This window comes from Ovis canadensis, chromosome 1 (genome assembly GCF_042477335.2).
Source record: "Ovis canadensis isolate MfBH-ARS-UI-01 breed Bighorn chromosome 1, ARS-UI_OviCan_v2, whole genome shotgun sequence".
NCBI lineage: Eukaryota > Metazoa > Chordata > Mammalia > Artiodactyla > Bovidae > Ovis > Ovis canadensis.
The window spans coordinates 105,674,705-105,693,427 of record NC_091245.1 but is presented as its reverse complement, the minus strand read 5'-3'; positions in this window follow the sequence as shown (position 1 = coordinate 105,693,427).

The following is an 18,723-nucleotide window of genomic DNA, read 5'->3' as shown; positions in this document are numbered from 1 at the left end:
TATATAGTTTATTTTGTTCTTCTTCCAGTTTTACCGAGACATAACTGACAGCACTGTACCCGTTTAAGGTGTAGAGCAGGATGACTTGACTTACATGCAACATGAAATGATTATCACAATAAGTCTAGTAAACATCCATTGTCTCATTCAGGCACAAACTTAAACATTTTTTTCTTTGTGATGAGAACTCGTAGGATTTGATCTCAACAATTTTCATATATAGGACACATCAGTGTTAATTATATTTATCACAGTATACATTACATCCCTAGTATGTATTTATCTTATAACTGGAAGTTTGTACCTTTTGACTACCTTCATCCAATTCCATCCATTTCCCCCTGCCCCCCTGCCTCTGGTAACCACAAATCTGATCTCTTTTTCTATGAATTTGTTTCTTTGCTTTTCTTTGAAGTGCAATTGACCCATAATATGTTAGTCTTTGTTACACAATTCAGTACTTCTATATATTTCAAAATGATCTTTACTGAAAATCTAGTTATATCACCATACAAGGATATAGGTATTGACTATATTCCCCACACTGTGTATTTCATACCCACGATGCATTTATTTTGCATCTGGATGTTTCCACCTTATAATTTCCCTCACCTATTTCCTTCCTATTGCTACCCCTCCCCTTGGGCAACCACCTGTTTTTCTCTATGTGTCTGTTTCTGTTTTATGTTTGTTCATTTGCTTTGTTTTTCAGATTTCACATATAAGTGAAATGACACAGTATTTGTCCTTTTCTGTTTGATTTATTTCCCTTGGCATAATAGACCCTCTAGGTCTATCCATGTTGTCACAAATGGCAAGATTTCATTCTTTCTGTGGCTGAGTAATATTCCATTGTCTCTATATACCAAATCTTCTGTATCCATTCATCTGTTTGGGGGCATTAAATTTCCCTCCATATCTTGGCTATTAAAAATGATGCTACAACAAAAAGAGAGGTGCAGAAAATTTTCTAATTACAGTGTTTTCATTTTCTTCAGATCAATACCCAGGAGTGGAACTGCTGGATCATATGGTAGTTTTATTTTTAATTTTTTGAGGCATCTCTTTCCTGTTTTCCACAGTGGCGGTCCAATTTTTGTATTGAGGTATAGTTTATTTACAACATCATATGTTTGATGTGTACAACATAATGATCACAATTTTTAAAGATCATATTCCATTTATAGTATTAGAAGATATTGGCTATATTCTATCTACTGTGCAATGTATCCTTATAGCTTAATTATTTTATACATAGTAGTTTATACCTCTTAATCCTGTCTCCCTGTGTTGCCCCTCCCCCCCTTCCCTCTCCAACCGTAACTGCTAGTTTGTTCTCTATATCTGTGAGTCTATTTCCACCTTTTGTTACATTCACTAGGTCGTTTAACTTTTCAGGTTCCACATATAAGTGATATTATACAGCATGTGTCTTTCTCTGACTTATTTCACTAAGTATAACACACTCCCAGTCTATCCATGTTGCTGCAAATGGCAAAATTTCATTGTTTTATAATAAGTAGTATTCCATTGTATATGTATACAATATTCCATATACACTGTATGTAGAATAAGTAGTATTACATATGTATATGTATATATAAAGTGGTATATCCATTGTATATGATATCTTTTTTATCCATTCATCAGCTGATGGATACTTACATTGCTTCTGTTTCCTGGCTATTGCAAATAATGCTGCTATGAACATTGGGGTGCATGTATCTTTTCAAAGTAGTGTTTTCACTTTCTTCAAGTGTATACCCAGGAGTGGAATTGCTAGGATCATACAGTAATTCTAAGTGGCTGCCATATTTACATCCCCACCAGAAACGCACAAGAATTTCCATTTCGCCACATCCTTACCAACATTTCTTGCTTGTTGTCTTTTTGATAATAGACATTCTAACATGTGCAAGGTGATATCTCATTATGGTTTTGATGTAGTTTTAAATGAGTTTTTTTTTTACTTTTCTTTCTGATATTTCATTGTTAGTGTAAAGAAAACAGATTTCTGTGTATTAATCTCATATCCCACTAGCCTGCTGAATTCATTTGAACCATCCTTGTGAATGGTTCAAAACTCAACATTCAAAAAACTAAGACCATAGCATCTGGTCCCATCACTTCATGGCAAATACATGGGGAAAAAAATGGAAACAGTGACAGACTTTATTTTCTTGGGCTCCAAAATCACTGCGGATGGTGACTGCAAAAGTGAAATTAAAAGACACTTGCTTCTTGGAATAAAAGCTATGACTAACCTAGGACAGTATATTAAAAAGCAGAGACATCACTTTGCTGACAAAGGTCCATCTAGTCAAAGCTCTGGTTTTTCTAGTAGTCCCGTACAGATGTGAGAGTTGAACCATCAAGAAGGCTGAGCACTGAAGAACTGATGCTTTCAAACTGTGGTGTTGGAGAAGACTCTTGAGAGACCCTTGGACTGTAAGGAGATCAAACCAGTCAATCCCAAAGGAAATCAGTCCTGAATGTTCAATGGAGGGACTGATGCTGAAGCTGAAGCTTCAATACTTTGGCCACCTGATGCAAAGAGCCAAATTACTGGAAAAGACCCAACTTATTGGAAAAGACCCTGACACTGGCAAAGATTGAAAGCAGGAGGAGAAGGGGACAACAGAGGATGAGATGGTTAGGCGGCATCACTGACTCGATAGACATGAGTTTGAGCAAGCTCCAGAAGTTGGCGATGGACAGGGAAGCCTGGCATGCTGCAGTCCATGGGGTCACAAAGAGTCGGATAGGACTGAACAACTGAGCAGCAACATCCTTGTGACCCTGGAATGGATCCAACTTGATCATGGTGTATTATCATTTTTATGTGTTGGATTCAGCTTGCTAATATTTTGTTGAGGATTTTTTACCTATATTCATCAAAGATATTAACCTATTTTTTGGTATTTTTTGGTAGTGTCTTTGTCTAGTTTTGGTATCAGGATGATGCTGGCTTCTTAAAATGACTTTAGAAGTGTTTGGGAGTGAGGCTAACATTCTTGTAATCTTCAAGAGTGTCAAGGTCATGAAAATTAAGGAAAGCCTGGGGAACTGTTCCAGACTGAAGGAAAGTCTGAAAGACTGAAAGACTTAAGAACCAAATACAAGATGTTCTGAACTGGATTCCTCTGCTGTTATAGGGACAATCAGCAAGCCTGGAGTGGGCTCTGAGGGTTATATGGTTGTTATAAATCTGTTAAATTTCTGATTTTGATGACTGTATTGTGGTTATCAAGGAAAATGTCCTTATTTGTAGGACAAATACTAAACACAGACTAAAATATTAGAAGGTAATGGGGCATTGCATAAGTTAACAACTTACTCTCCAGTGATTTGAAGGGAAGGGGAAGTTCTTTATACTATACTTGTAACTTTTCTATAAGTTTGTGATTTTATATAGAAGACTGCTTTTTTTTTTTTTTTTAAGAATATCAGTTCTGGAGTCTGAGTCCATGGGTGCAGTTGCAGGATCTTGGACAAATTACTGAATTTCCCTGTTCCTTCATTTTCATGTCTGTAGAGCAGTAGAATCATAACACATACCTTGTGGTGCCGTAGGGATTAAATGAAAGCAATAGATGTTACAGATTAATAGGGTAACAATTTAAAATAGGAATCATTTAATTTATCATCCAAACTGGGATTCTTTTCAGAGTAAAAGGGTGTCAACTGCTGATTCCTCAAAGAGATCATCTAAATCACCCGCTTATCAGCAAAGTTAGGTTTCTTACTTAGTGCAGCAGGGGAGACCATTACCTTACTAGTGTCTCCTAAGGAGGCAGTTGTGGGTTCAGAAGGTTTGAAGAGTTGGGCTTAAATGAGGTCTTTCAATACAGGGGCCTGAGAGGATGACTAGAACTGACCAAAATTATGATCTCATGGTTTAGAATTGGGGGGTACAGGGAGGAGAGGGTTTCAAGGGAACGTGGAGGAGTATACAGGATCGACGGCTGAGTGAGAAGGGGGCTATTACTCTGATGAGGACTAGCTGAGTAGTCTACGTTCAAACTAGTGGGTTTTTCTAGATGTGCCTGAGATAAGCAACAGTGATATTTACAGATTCCTAAGCTGGAGTTTCCTGAAGTTCAAGTATTGTTAATGAAGTGTTTGTTCCTAACCCCATTAAGCTATGTGTAGATGGTTTCCATTCTCAGGGATGCTAACTAGACATGACTTAGGAACAACAGGCATAAACCAGGATATCTGGTGGCCCTACCTACCACTAGACCAATACCAAGCCCATATAACATAGGAATTATTATCCCCACTCGGCAGATGAGGAAATTGAGGCTTGTGGCCGTTAGGAAAGACAGATTGTTGAGCCTTGACAGCTGAAGGAAAGCTTCCCAGAGGAGGTTAGAGTCAAGCTTAGTTCTGAATAATTAGCAGGAGCTCATTAGGTGACAAAGGGAAGAGAGGAAGAGGGTGCTGATGGGGAGGCAGGAGGAAGTGGACCCAGGCAGGAGGAAGTGGACCCAGCCAAAGGAGCCAGGGCCGCCTGGGGAACTACTAACATCGAGCCCTGGAATGCCTTGCTATGGAGTTTGGGCTCTATTCTAAGGATGATAAGTCATTGGAGGGTGGTAAGCAGGAGTGGCATGCTTACATGAGCACTTTAGAAAGTTAACCTTAACTGCAGTTGTAGAAAGATGGATTGGAAAGGAGCAGCAGTTATGAGGCTGCTTCAGTAATTCAGGAGAAGAATAAGGAGGACTTGAAATAAATTTGAATTAGTGAGAGTGGGAAAGAAGTGGGCAGATGAAAGAGAGGGAAGCAGAACCAACAGGACTTAGTGTTTTGAGTAGCAGGAGGGGGCCCAGAAGAGGGAGAAGAGGAAATGCAACTGACATGATAGTGAATCATCCTATCCAGGAACATGTTTCATCCTATTTTTTAAATTGTCATTCAGTAATGTTTTATAATTTTCTTCATAGAGAGATTACATTTGTTTATTCCTATATATAACTAGTACTGATTTGCTGTTACAAATGGCATTTTGAAGCCTCAATTCTCCTTCTTGAGCTTATGAGCCAGAAGGCAACTGTTAACAAAATGACCTGTTTTATCATTCGGCCAAATGCCCAGCCACTTTGGGATGCCCGCATTTAAAGGAAGAATTATACCATCCTGGGTGGCAGCCAAGTGGCCAAATAGCAAATGGAGCAGCTTCCTGGTTCCTTTACTCAGAGAGGACAGGGCCACAGTTCCAACCCTGCAGCAGGTGTCAGAGCTATAGTCACCCGCAGGGGGAGCCCTGATCACAGCTCCAAGGTGGGTGAGAAAATCTGCCAACACCTGGCAAAGAGCAGAGCCCTGAGCAAGTCTCTCCAGGAAGCAGTGTGCCACTGGCTGAAATGGAGTTTATCGTTACTGGCAGGCAAAGAGGAAGGCCTTTGGCTTATACAGAGTTCCAAATCCATAAAGGAAACACATTACCCTTGACTATATGAAACTGCACATTTTCACATTTCACTAATTGTGTTTTTATTTGCTATTTACCCAGGAACTAAGTAAGGAAATAAATCTACTGAATTTGCATAGAAGTGATTGGGTATACAAACAAATGGTATTTTGGTAATTGGGTGTATCAATTCAGTTCAGTTCAGTCGCTCAGTCGTGTCCGACTCTTTGCAACCCCGTGAATCGCAGCACGCCAGGCCTCGCTGTCCATCACCAACTCCCAGAGTTCACTCAAACTCACATCCATCGAGTCGGTGATGCCATCCAGCCATCTCATCCTTGGTCGTCCCCTTCTCCTCCTGCCCTCAATCCCTCCCAGCATCAGAGTCTTTTCCAATGAGTCAACTCTTCGCATGAGGTGGCCAAAGTACCGGAGTTTCAGCTTCAGCATCATTCCCTCCAAAGAAATCCCAGGGCTGATCTCCTTCAGAATGGACTGGTTGGATTGGGTGTATAAGTTCTAACAAATAAAGAAATTTTTCAGAAATATTTCAGAATACTATGTGGGTGATAAAGCAACATTTTGATATAGCCCTTTTTCATTTCCAAAGTTCTTTTCTATCCATTGTATCATTTGATCCTTACAACAATTGTAGGAAATACGCAAGAAGACTATCACTCTCCTGAATTTTTAGATGCAGAAACTGAGGCACTAGTGATTTCAGGACTTGCCCAAAGAGGGTTGTCAGGCTGGCACCCAGCAGAGCGAGGACTCAAAGACCTGATTTTAGGCCACCACTGCAATGACCTTTGGGCTTCCCTGGTGGCTCGGTGGTAAAGAATCCTCCTGCAATGAAGGTATCACAGGAGATGTGGGTTCAGTCCCTGGGTCGGGAAGATCCCCTGGAGGAAGAGGGCATGGCAACCCACTCCAGTATTCTTGCCAGGAGAATCCCAGGGACAGAGGAGCCTGGCGGGCTGCAGTTCATCGGGTCAGAAAGAGTAGGACACAGCTGAAGCAACTAAGCACAACACAGCACACACTGCCGTTCACCTTTGCCTGTCAGATAGAAATCTATCCTCAGCTATTCCAGGGCCCTGGCCAGCTTGAAAATTCAACATAAATATTTATTAGGGTAGAAAACAAGAAATAAACCAAAGAAAGACATAACTACAAATTTATGCTAACCCACTCCAGTATTCTCGCCTGGAGAATCCCCAAGAACAGAGGAGCCTGGCAGGCTGTCGTCCATGGGGTCGCAGAGAGTTGGGTATGACTGAGCACAGCAGTTACAGCTTACAATTACATGGGAAAGCTTATGGTGAAAGAGATTCTCTGGATAGCTAACCTGCCACAGGGATACGAGCATGCACAAATTTATCCTCACCTGGCATTGTCGATCAATAGCATTCACTAAGCAGAGACCCTGAGCTGGCCTCTCCAAGGCCATGGACAGCTGCCCAGGTTGAGGTTGATCGTTTCTAAATTGATGGAACTTGAACAGGTCATACTTCCACTGCAGACCATCCTTCATTCTTGGGCTGGGGAGACAGTTATATTGTCTTCCCATATATGCTTTTATTAAATATGCCATTAGACAAGATGGGTTCTTCCACATAATAACCATATTACTTCCAGTAGAATATAGACTAAATGGTTCTTCCTGAAGTAAAATACTCTGGAGGATATTTGGTGCCAGTATCCAAATTAGTTTAAATCTTTTTTTCCAAAATATTTTGAAGATTCTCTAAGAAGAATTGTGGGTTTTTTAAGCCATTGGAACATTAAGAGAAATTTAACACAATAACAACCGGCTTTAATCTACACTAAAGTACAAGAGAGCAACGACGGAATCATTTGAATGACGTATCGGAACCATTTGGATTAAGTGAGTTCACTTCAGATCTATAATAGGCAATAACCATCATTATTTCTCCTGTTTTTGGTATTTTTATTTTTCTTGAGAAGTGGAGATTTCTTTACACAAAAAAATATTGTGCTTATCGATCAATCTCATCTGTATTCATTTCTTCCCTAATAATTTTTTATATAATTTTATTTATTTTACCTTCTGTTTGGCTGTGCTGGGTCTTTGTTGCTCTTTGGGCTTTTCTCTAGTTGCAGAGAGTGGGGGCTACTCTCTAGCTGTGGCGTGGGGCCCTCTCATTGCGGTGGCTTCTCTCGTTGTGCAGCGCACGCTCTCGGGCGCACGGGCTTCCGTAGTGACGTCACACAGGGTCCTTCGCTGCGGCTCCCAGGCTCCAGAGCAGAGGCTCAGTAGTTATTGCACAGACTTAGCTGCTCTGCTGCACCTTCCCAGATCAGGGATCAAACCTGTGTCTCCTGCATTGGCAGGCGGATTCTTTACCACTGAGCCCAGGGAAGCCTCACGTCCCCTAATAATTTAAAGAATGACCCTAAAGGTAGGCTTGCTGCCAAGTCGCTTCAGTCGTGTCCGACTCTGTGCGACCCCACAGACGGCAGGCTCCCCCGTCCCTGGGATTCTCCAGGCAAGAACACTGGAGTGGGTTGCCATTTCCTTCTCCAATGCAGGAAAGTAAAAAGGGAAAGTGAAGTCGCTCAGTCGTATCCGACTCTTAGCTACCCCATGGACCGCAGCCTACCAGGCTCCTCCATCCATGGGATTTTCCAGGCAAGGTAGGCTTAGGACCTATATTTTACAAGATATTTGTTTTAACTAGTGGTTACCTGTGAAGAGGGGGTTGGGGGCAAGATAGAGATAGGGAATTAAGAGATACAAACCAGCTTACTGAGTTGGCCAAAAAGTTCATTCAGGCTTTTCCATAACAGCTTACAGGAAAATTTGAACAAACGTTTTGGCCAACTCAATACATAAGATAAATAAACTACAAGGACATATTATATAGCACAGGGAATATAACCAATATTTTATAGCTACTATAAATGGAATATAACCTTTAAAAATTGTCCTCAGTATATTGTACACCTGTGACATAAAATATTGAACATCAACTATATTTCAATTTAAAAAATCCAAAAAACCTCATGACATTTCTTCATAAAATATTTGCATTCAAAATTATTCACGTGTACATATTATAGTGAAAGTGAAAGTTGCTCCATTGTGTCTGACTCTTTGCTACCCCGTGGACTATACAGTCCATGGAATTCTCCAGACCAGAATACTGGAGTGGGTAGCCATTCCTTTCTCTAGGGGATCTTCCCAACCCAGGGATCAAGCCCAGATCTCCTGCATTGCTGGCGGGTTCTTTACCAGCTGAGCCACCAGGGAAGCCCATACATATTATACATAGATATAAAATTTAATTTGTTTTGTTTTTTAAAAAATTAAAGGGATATGTTTGGTTAGTTAGTTGACTGGTTAGACATCAGAGATAGCTTTTAGTTTTTGAGACAATTGACTGAGTTATTCTAGATATTTAAACTTATATTATGAAACCTCAAGTCAAACTATAAAGCACAAAACACAATACTTCAAACTTTAAATGTTTTCAAAACATGTTTCATTTAAAGGGCCTTTAAGAAATGATCTATTGTCATCATTTCTTCCATTTTCATTTAAATTTTGCTTGGTTTCTATCAAATTCAAACAAAGGTCAGCATAATACTTCTATTAGGTAAGGCTCCGTTGGATACAGGGATGATGAAAAGATGAAAGGGAATTTGCTGATATCAAAAATTGAGATAACCAAGGGTTTACCTGAATTCCCGTCAATTTAGACATGCACGGATCAAAGATGTCCTTAGGGCTCCACTCTCTTCATCTTTCAGTTTTATTTATCCCTCCTTGGCTATGAAGGCAGATATCCACTCCACAAATGACAGTGAGATGGCCTTTGGAAGGCCTCATATCACAAAATCCTAGTTTCAGTTCATTTGCTCAGTTGTGTCCTCCTTTTGGCGACCCCATGAATTGCAGCACACCAGGCCTCCCTGTCCATCACCAACTCCCAGAGTTCACTCAAACTCACGTCCATCGAGTCGGTGATGCCATCCAGCCAGCTCATTTTCTGTCATCCCCTTCTCCTCCTGCCCCTAATCCCTCCCAGCATCAGAGTCTTTTCCAATGAGTCAACTCTTCACATGAGGTGGCCAAAGTACTGGAGTTTCAGCTTTAGCATCATTCCTTCCAAAGAAATCCCAGGGCTGATCTCCTTCAGAATGGACTGGTTGGGTCTCCTTGCAGTCCAAGGGACTCTCAAGAGTCTTCTCCAACACCACAGTTCAAAAGCATCAATTCTAGTTTAACAACCTGGAAAAAGAAGCCATCATTAGTTCCCCCACAGCCCCCTGCAAAAGCTTAGAAAGACTGATTGTTCTCCTGCTTGGCTGAGTTGCATGCCCAACTATGTACCACTCTAGAAGGCAGAAGAGGGGAGGAGGGTTCCAATTGGCCAGATATAGGTCATAGAACCACACCTAGAGAGGGAAGCTAGGCCCAAACTGATTGTATCAGATGGATTCCTCACAAGAAAGGAGTTCTGTACAAGAAGAGAGCCAGAAGAGGCCTGAGACAGACCACACGAGACATTCAGTCCCACACTTTATCTCTGGGTGGTAGGAGTAGAAGAAAATTAATTTTTTATGTTTTTATCTATATGTCAGATTTTCATCTAAGACCATGTACTATTTTCATAAACAGGGAAAAAGCAATGAATATTGTTTATATTTCTAAAAGTCCTATCAGTTCAGTTCAGTCGCTCAGTCATGTCTGACTCTTTGCGATCCCATGAACCGCAGCATGCCACGCCTCCCTGTCCATTACCAACTCCTGGAGTCCACCCAAACCCATGTCCATTGAGGCAGTGATGCCATCCAACCATCTCATCCTCTGTCGTCCCCTTTTCCTCCTGCTCTCAATCTTTCCCAGCATCAGGGTCTTTTCAAATGAGTCTGCTCTTCGCATCAGGTGGCCAAAGTATTGGGAGTTTCAGCTTCAGCATCAGTCCTTCCAATGAACATTCAGGACTGATATCCTTTAGGATGGACTGGTTGGATCTTCTTGCAGTCCAAGGGACTCCGAAGAGTCTTATCCAACACCACAGTTCAAACACATCAATTCTTTGGCGCTCAGCTTTCTTTATAGTCCAACTCTCACATCCATACATGACCACTGGAAAAACTATAGCCTTGACTAGCCAGACCTCTGTTGGCAAAGTAATGTCTCTGCTTTTCAATATGCTGTCTGCTGCTGCTACTGCTGCTGAGTCGCTTCAGTCGTGTCCGACTCTGTGCGACACCATAGACGGCAGCCCACCAGGCTCCCCCGTCCCTGGGATTCTCCAGGCAAGAACACTGGAGTGGGTTGCCATTTCCTTCTCAAATGCGTGAAAGTGAAAAGTGAAAGTGAAGTCGCTCAGTCGTGTCCGACCCTCAGCGACCCCATGGACTGCAGCCTTCCAGACTCCTCTGTCCATGGGATTGCTGTCTAGGTTGGTCATAACTTTCCTTCCAAGAAGTAAACATCTTTAATTTCATGGCTGCAATCACCATCTGCAGTGATTTTGGAGCCCAGAAAAATAAAGTCAGCCACTGTTTCCACTGTTCCCCCATCTATTTGTCATGAAGCGATATATAGAAAGATGGATTGTTAAGTGAAAAAAGGTAAATTGTTGGACAGTATCTATAGTATGATCCCATTTATGGTAAAACACTTCTAAAGTACATAGGAAATGATTGTAGTATTTACCCTAGAGGGTCGTCAGGAACAGGTTATGGCAGTCTTTTGCTTTTTATCTTAGGGCATTTATACTGTTGCATTTTTTCATCATGCACATGTATGTCTTTTATAATAATTACAAACTGTGGATAACGAATACTTTGTGTTCACAGGTGTGTGCGTGGGTGCATGCTCAGTGGCGTCAGTCCTGTCCCACTCTTTGAGACCCTATGGACTGTAACAATAAATATAGAATGGTGTGTTAGTTATCTATTGCTCTGTAACAAACTGTCCCACAAACTTAGTGGCTAAAAACAAAATATATTTACTATGTCACAGTTTCTGTGAGTTAGGAATTCAGGCATGACTTTACTGGGTCCTCTGCTTCACAGACTTACACAAGCCACATTCAGAGTGTCAGCTTACAGCTGCCATCTCAGCTGAAGACTCAACTGAGAAGGATCTGCTTGCAAGTTCACTCATATGGTGGTTGTCAGGGTCAATTCCTCATGAGTTTTTGCCCTGAGGCCACCCTCCGTTCCTTGCCATGTAAGTCTCTCTGGAGAATATCCCACAACATCAGAGTGAGGAAGTGAAGGGGAAGAGATAGTACCAGCAAAAGAGAATATTAGCAAAACAAAAGCCATGGACCTGCTACCTCATTACTTTGCTCTATTCTGTTTGCTTGTTAGGAGCAAGGCACTAGGTACATACGGCCCACACTGGAGGGGAGAAGATTATACAAGGGCACGAATACCAGAGGAGCCAGGTCAGATGCTTCCTGTGACCATTGGAATAGCCTGAACGGCTTCATCGGGGAGGAACTGGAAAGGCACAACTTAAAAGAGTGAGAAATTTCAGCAGAATGAGAGAAAAGTGGAGGGAAATACAGAAAGAAAGCACAGAAATAAAGAAGATATATGGGAGAAAAGTGGGTAAGTGTTTTCAGGGAACGGACTAGACCATAGACCATATTGTTGAAAAAAGTGAACTTTTCTTGGGAGTAATGAGGGTGGAAGAGTAAGTTAGGAACTAAATGCCAAACTAAGGAATTTTAAGTTTATTCTCTGCAGTGACTAACCAGGCTATTCATCAGTATCCTCACCAAAAACTTCTCTTCTGGTTATGTCATGTTATTAATGATTTAACTGATAGCTCAGGGGCGGGTCATGACTTTAAGGAAAAGTATCACATCACAGTACATAATTCACAAAGTAGATAATGTGCTTATAAAAAATAGAAAGTTGGTTACGAATTTATTCTAATCTCATCATATTGCTTTGATTTTATGTTGTAGTAAATGTCGCATGAGGAGCCTGAAGGTTTTGGAAATACTTATACAGGGAATGATACTGATTATAATGCTTTCAATTAAATATTTAATATACATTTGTATTCAGTAGCAGTGTTGAGAGTGGAACAAGCAACAGTTTTGAAGCCAGGAAGAGAATTTTAATACCGTTTGAATCTACTTTTTGAATGTTTCAAAGAAAAGGATGTAATAAAAATGTGCTGAATAGGTCAAGTAAGCGCAAGGCCACTGAAAGGGTCATTAAATATGGCACCAACGAAATGGTTGATAGCTTCAATAAAATTAGTTTTAGCAAAGTGGTAGGAATGGAAGCTTCAGCAAGCATTGAAGAATTAATGGGGCTCCCATTCTGGCAATATGAAAGAAAAGTTACTATTCAAAGCACTCCAAAACAAACAAAAAAACACTCCTGCTTTAAAAACAATTCCTAAAAATACTAAATAAAATATTTTTTAAATCTCCATATATGTATATATATGAGCAGGCAAGAAAGTAAGGGAATTCCTCAGAGGCTAAAATAAATCAAAAGCATAAAACCAGAGGGTGAATGAGCACTGAATCCAGCCCCCTTCCTAGGAGCATCTCGTGACCCTCAATAACCTAGAGCTGTAGTCTCATCAACCATGCTATGAAACAGAAAGCCAAGTTTAGTGCCCTTGCAAATTGGAAATTTGGTTTTAAAAGCTTGCATAAAGCCAGTACTGTCAAAGGGCTATACTCTCTGTGAAAAGTTTGCTTCATAAAGGGAGAGGGATATAGCTCTTGAATGGAGTAAGGTAAAATTTCCCCCAAATAATTCATAAGCAGCAAGGTGGCCCTTACAAAGATTTGGTAACCAAATTCATGCTACTGCTTGATCAGAAAACTCCAGGCCAAAAATTCAGTTCAGAGTGGCTCCAAGTTTTGGAGTGTCCCTGACATAATAAGCAGAAATAAAAAGTGTTTCTAAGGGAAATACCCTTAAAGTAGGCCTCAAATATTGCTCACAATACAGTTTGAACAAACAGAAGAACACAATAAAAATTACAGAATATATGAGAAAACAAGACATCATCTGAGAAAATCAGAAGAAAAACCTACAGCGAAATCAGACCCACAAAGATGTGTAGTATTGAAATGATCATATAAACAAAAACAAATATATTGGTAAATATATTTTTTTAAAAAAAAAAGACTTAGACACATGGGTAAGGAACAAGACTGTAAAAATGACCTTGCTATGAAAAAGTGCCAAACTGAACTTCCAGAAATAAAAAATCGGTGACATTCTAAAAGAAGGGAAATTAGTTAGAAACATGGAGAGAGTAAAAATAATGAGCTAAATGTCCAACTTAAGAAATTAGAAAAAGAACAACAGACTAATCAAGAGGAAAATATCAGGAAGAAAATAATAAGTAGAGAAATAATGAAATTGAAAACAGGATCAATAAAGCCAAGGTTGATTGAAAATCAATAAACATGAGGGAAACTGATTTTGTTTAAGATAGAGAGACAGAAAAAGAGGCACAAAGCAATACTGCCTTTTATGCATAACATTGGAAGTCACACCACAGCATTAATTCTGCCAAATTTTATTCATTAGAAGCAAGTCACTACAACAACCCATATTCCCCTTTTGTGAGAAGAGGTTTAAACATGCAGACATGTTTTAAAACCACTATTTCCTATATTACAGTTTCTACCTGGAACAGTAAGACCAAAAAGAAAAAAGTGAATAAAATGTATACAGACTAGAAGAGAAGAGTCAAATCTGGTATTCACAGGACATATTATCTACATGAAAAATACATAGAATAAACAAATCAGTAGAATTTAAAAAGCCGAACATAAATATGCAAAAGTTAGTTGCATAGTTAATAACTGATTAGAAAATGGACTTTAGGAAGAGAGCATTAAAAACTGCAGCAATTGAAAAAAAAAGATACAGTGAAACCTGCTCACCAAGTATCTCCTGATAATGCCTGATAATATCAGTAATCCAATCCTGAAAACCAGATATTCTGCACAAAAAATCTAATCAGGGCTCATTCCCCATTATTTTATTTATTTTTTTAAATATAAATTTATTTATTTTCATTGGAGGTTAATTACTTTACAATATTGTATTGGTTTTGCCATACATCAGCATGAATCCACCACAGGTATACACATGTTCCCCATCCTGAACCCCCTCCCTCCTCCCTCCCTGTACCATCCCTCTGGGTTGTCCCAGTGCACCAGCCCCAAGCATCCAGTATCATGGATCAAACCTGGACCAACGATTCATTTCATATATGATATTGTACGTTTCAATGCCATTCCCCCAAATCATCCCACCCTCTCCCTCTCCCACAGAGTCCAAAAGACTGTTCTATACATCTGTGTCTCTTTTGCTGTCTTGCATACAGGGTTATCATTACCATCTTTCTAAATTCCGTATATATGCGTTAGTATACTGTATTGGTGTTTTTCTTTCTAGCTTACTTCACTCTGTATAATTGGCTCCAGTTTCATCCACCTCATTAGAACTGATTCAAATGTATTCTTTTTAATGGCTGAGTAATATTCCATTGTATATATGTACCACAGCTTTCTTATCCATTCATCTGCTGATGGACATCTAGGTTGCTTCCATGTCCTGGCTATTATAAACAGTGCTGCGATGAACATAGGGGTACACGTGTCTCTTTCAATTCTGGTTTCCTTGGTGTGTATGCCCAGCAGTGGGATTGCTGGGTCATAAGGCAGTTCTCTTTCCAGTTTTTTAAGGAATCTCCACACTGTTCTCCATAGTGGCTGTACTAGTTTGCATTCCCACCAACAGTGTAAGAGGGTTCCCTTTTCTCCACACCCTCTCCAGCATTTATTGCTTGTAGACTTTTGGATCGCAGCCATTCTGACTGGCATGAAATGGTATCTCATTGTGGTTTTGATTTGCATTTCTCTGATAATGAGTGATGTTGAGCATCTTTTCATGTGTTTGTTAGCCATCTGTATGTCTTCTTTGGAGAAATGTCTATTTAGTTCTTTGGCCCATTTTTTGATTCGGTTGTTTATTTTTCTGGAGTTGAGCTGCAGGAGTTGCTTGTATATTTTTAAGATTAGTTGTTTGTCAGTTGCTTCATTTGCTATTATTTTCTCCCATTCAGAAGGCTGTCTTTTCACCTTGCTTATAGTTTCCTTTGTTGTGCAGAAGCTTTTAAGTTTAATTAGGTCCCATTTGTTTATTTTTGCTTTTATTTCCAATATTCTGGGAGGTGGGTCATAGAGGATCCTGCTGTGATGTATGTCAGAGAGTGTTTTGCCTATGTTCTCCTCTAGGAGTTTTATAGTTTATGGTCTTACATTTAGATCTTTAATCCATTTTGAGTTTATTTTTGTGTGTGGTGTTAGAAAGTGATCTAGTTTCATTCTTTTACAAGTGGTTGACCAGTTTTCCCAGCACCACTTGTTAAAGAGATTGTCTTTAATCCATTGTATATTCTTGCCTCCTTTGTCAAAGATAAGGTGTCCATAGGTGCATGGACTTATCTCTGGGCTTTCTATTTTGTTCCATTGATCTATATGTCTGTCTTTGTGCCAGTACCATACTGTCTTGATGACTGTGGCTTTGTAGTAGAGCCTGAAGTCAGGCAGGTTGATTCCTCCAGTTCCATTCTTCTTTCTCAAGATTGCTTTGGCTATTCAGGGTTTTTTTGTGGTTCCATACAAATTGTGAAATTATTTGTTCTAGCTCTGTGAAAAATACCATTGATAGCTTAATAGGGATTGCATTGAATCTATAGATTGCTTTGGGTAGTATACTCATTTTCACTATATTAATTCTTCCGATCCATGAACATGGTATATTTTTCCATCTATTAGTGTCCTCTTTGGTTTCTTTCACCAGTGTTGTATAGTTAGGTCTTTAGTTTCTTTAGGTAGATATATTCCTAAGTATTTTATTCTTTTTGTTGCAATGGTGAGGGGAATTGTTTCCTTAATTTCTCTTTCTATTTTCTCATTATTAGTGTATAGGAATGCAAGGGATTTCCGTGTGTTGATTTTATATCCTGCAACCTTACTATATTCATTGATTAGCTCTAGTAATTTTCTGATGGAGTCTTTAGGGTTTTCTATGTAGAGGATCATGTCATCTGCAAACAGTGAGAGTTTTACTTCTTCTTTTCCAATCTGGATTCCTTTTATTTCTTTTTCTGCTCTGATTGCTGTGGCCAAAACTTCTAAAACTATGTTGAATAGTAGTGGTGAAAGTGGGCACCCTTATATTGTTCCTAACTTTAGGGGAAATGCTTTCAATTTTTCACCATTTAGGATAGTGTTTGCTGAGGGTTTGTCATATATAGCTTTTATTATGTTGAGCTATGTTCCTTCTAGTCCTGCTTTCTGGAGAGTTTTATCATACATGGATGTTGAATTTTGTCAAAGGCTTTCTCTGCATCTATTGAGATAATCATGTGGCTTTTATTTTTCAATTTGTTAATGTGGTGTATTACATTGATTGATTTGCGGATATTGAAGAATCCTTGCATCCCTGGGATAAAGCCCCACTTGGTCATGGTGTATGATCTTTTTAATATGTTGTTGGATTCTGATTGCTAGAATTTTGTTAAGGATTTTTGCATCTATGTTCATCAGTGATATTGGCCTGTAGTTTTCTTTTTTTGTGGCATCTTTGTCAGGTTTGGGTATTAGGGTGATAATGGCCTCATAGAATGAGTTTGGAAGTTTACCTTCCTTTGCAGTTTTCTGAAAGAGTTTGAGTAGGATAGGTGTTAGCTCTTCTCTAAATTTTTGGTAGAATTCAGCTGTGAAGCTGTCTGGACCTGGGCTTTTGTTTGCTGGAAGATTTCTGATTATAGTTTCAATTTCCTTGCTTGTGATGGGTCTGTTAAGATTTTCTATTTCTTCGTGGTTCAGTTCTGGAAAATTGTACTTTTCTAAGAATTTGTCCATTTCTTCCACGTTGTCCATTTTATTGGCATATTTCTGATAGTAGTCTCTTATGATCCTTTGTATTTCTGTGTTGTCTGTTGTGATCTCTCCATTTTCATTTCTAATTTTATTGATTTGATTTTTCTCCCTTTGTTTCTTGATGAGTCTGGCTAATGGTTTGTCAATTGTATTTATCCTTTCAAAAAACCAGCTTTTTACTTTGTTGATTTTTTCCCCATTATTTTAAAAGGAAAAAATTATAATGTATTAAATTTCAAACCAAACTCTCTAAATCAATTTCCTAAAACTAAACACAATAGAACACCAGTAAAAAGTTGGCTTAAAGCTCAACAATTCAGAAAACTAAGATCATGGCATCTGGTTCCATCACTTTATGGAAAATAGATGGGGAAACAGTGGAAACGGTGGCTGACTTTATTTTTCTGGGCTCCAAAATCACTGCAGATGGTGATTGCAGCCATGAAATTAAAAGACGCTTACTCCTTGGAAGGAAAGTTATGACCAACCTAGATAGCATATTCAAAAGCAGAGACATTACTTTGCCAACAATGGTCCATCTAGTCAAGGCTATAGTTTTTCCTGTGGTCATGTATGGATGTGAGAGTTGAACTGTGAAGAAAGCTGAGTGCTGAAGAATTGATGCTTTTGAACTGTGGTGTTGGAGGAGACTCTTGAGAGTCCCATGGACTGCAAGGAATCCAACTAGTCCATTCTAAAGGAGATCAGTCCTGGGTGTTCTTTGGAAGGAATGATGCTAAAGCTGAAACTCCAGTACTTTGGCTACCTTTGGCTACCTGCGAAGAATTGACTCATTGGAAAAGACTCTGATGCTGGGAGGGATTGGGGGCAGAAGGAGAAGGGGATGACAGAGGATGAGATGGCTGGATGGCATCACGGACTCGATAGACGTGAGTTTGAGTGAACTCCAGGAGTTGGTGATGGACAGGGAGGCCTGGCGTGCTGCAATTCATGGAGAGTCGGACATGACTGAGCGACTGAACTGAAGTAACAGATGGTAATAATAGGATAGAAAATGCTAAAACTCTCAATAATTAATATAATTGTTAACAAACAGCTGTTCTACATGCAGTAGAATTGCTTTTTTAAAAACCAATATCCCTATATGCACCTCCTTTGTTGACACTGGGTTTACGTCTCAAAACATCTGATTCTGATATTTTACCAACAATTCTAATATTCTACCAACAATCCTGTATTTGCAATGTAACTTGAGAATTTCCCTGCATGTTGTTTTATAAAAACAATTGATGTCAGTTGGGAGGACAAAAAATACATTTTTACTGTACAACCACAGGCCAAAAATACTGTATTTGTAATTTAATTTCTGAAACACATTCATTATAGCCATCTTAAACTCTGTGCATGATAACTCTAATA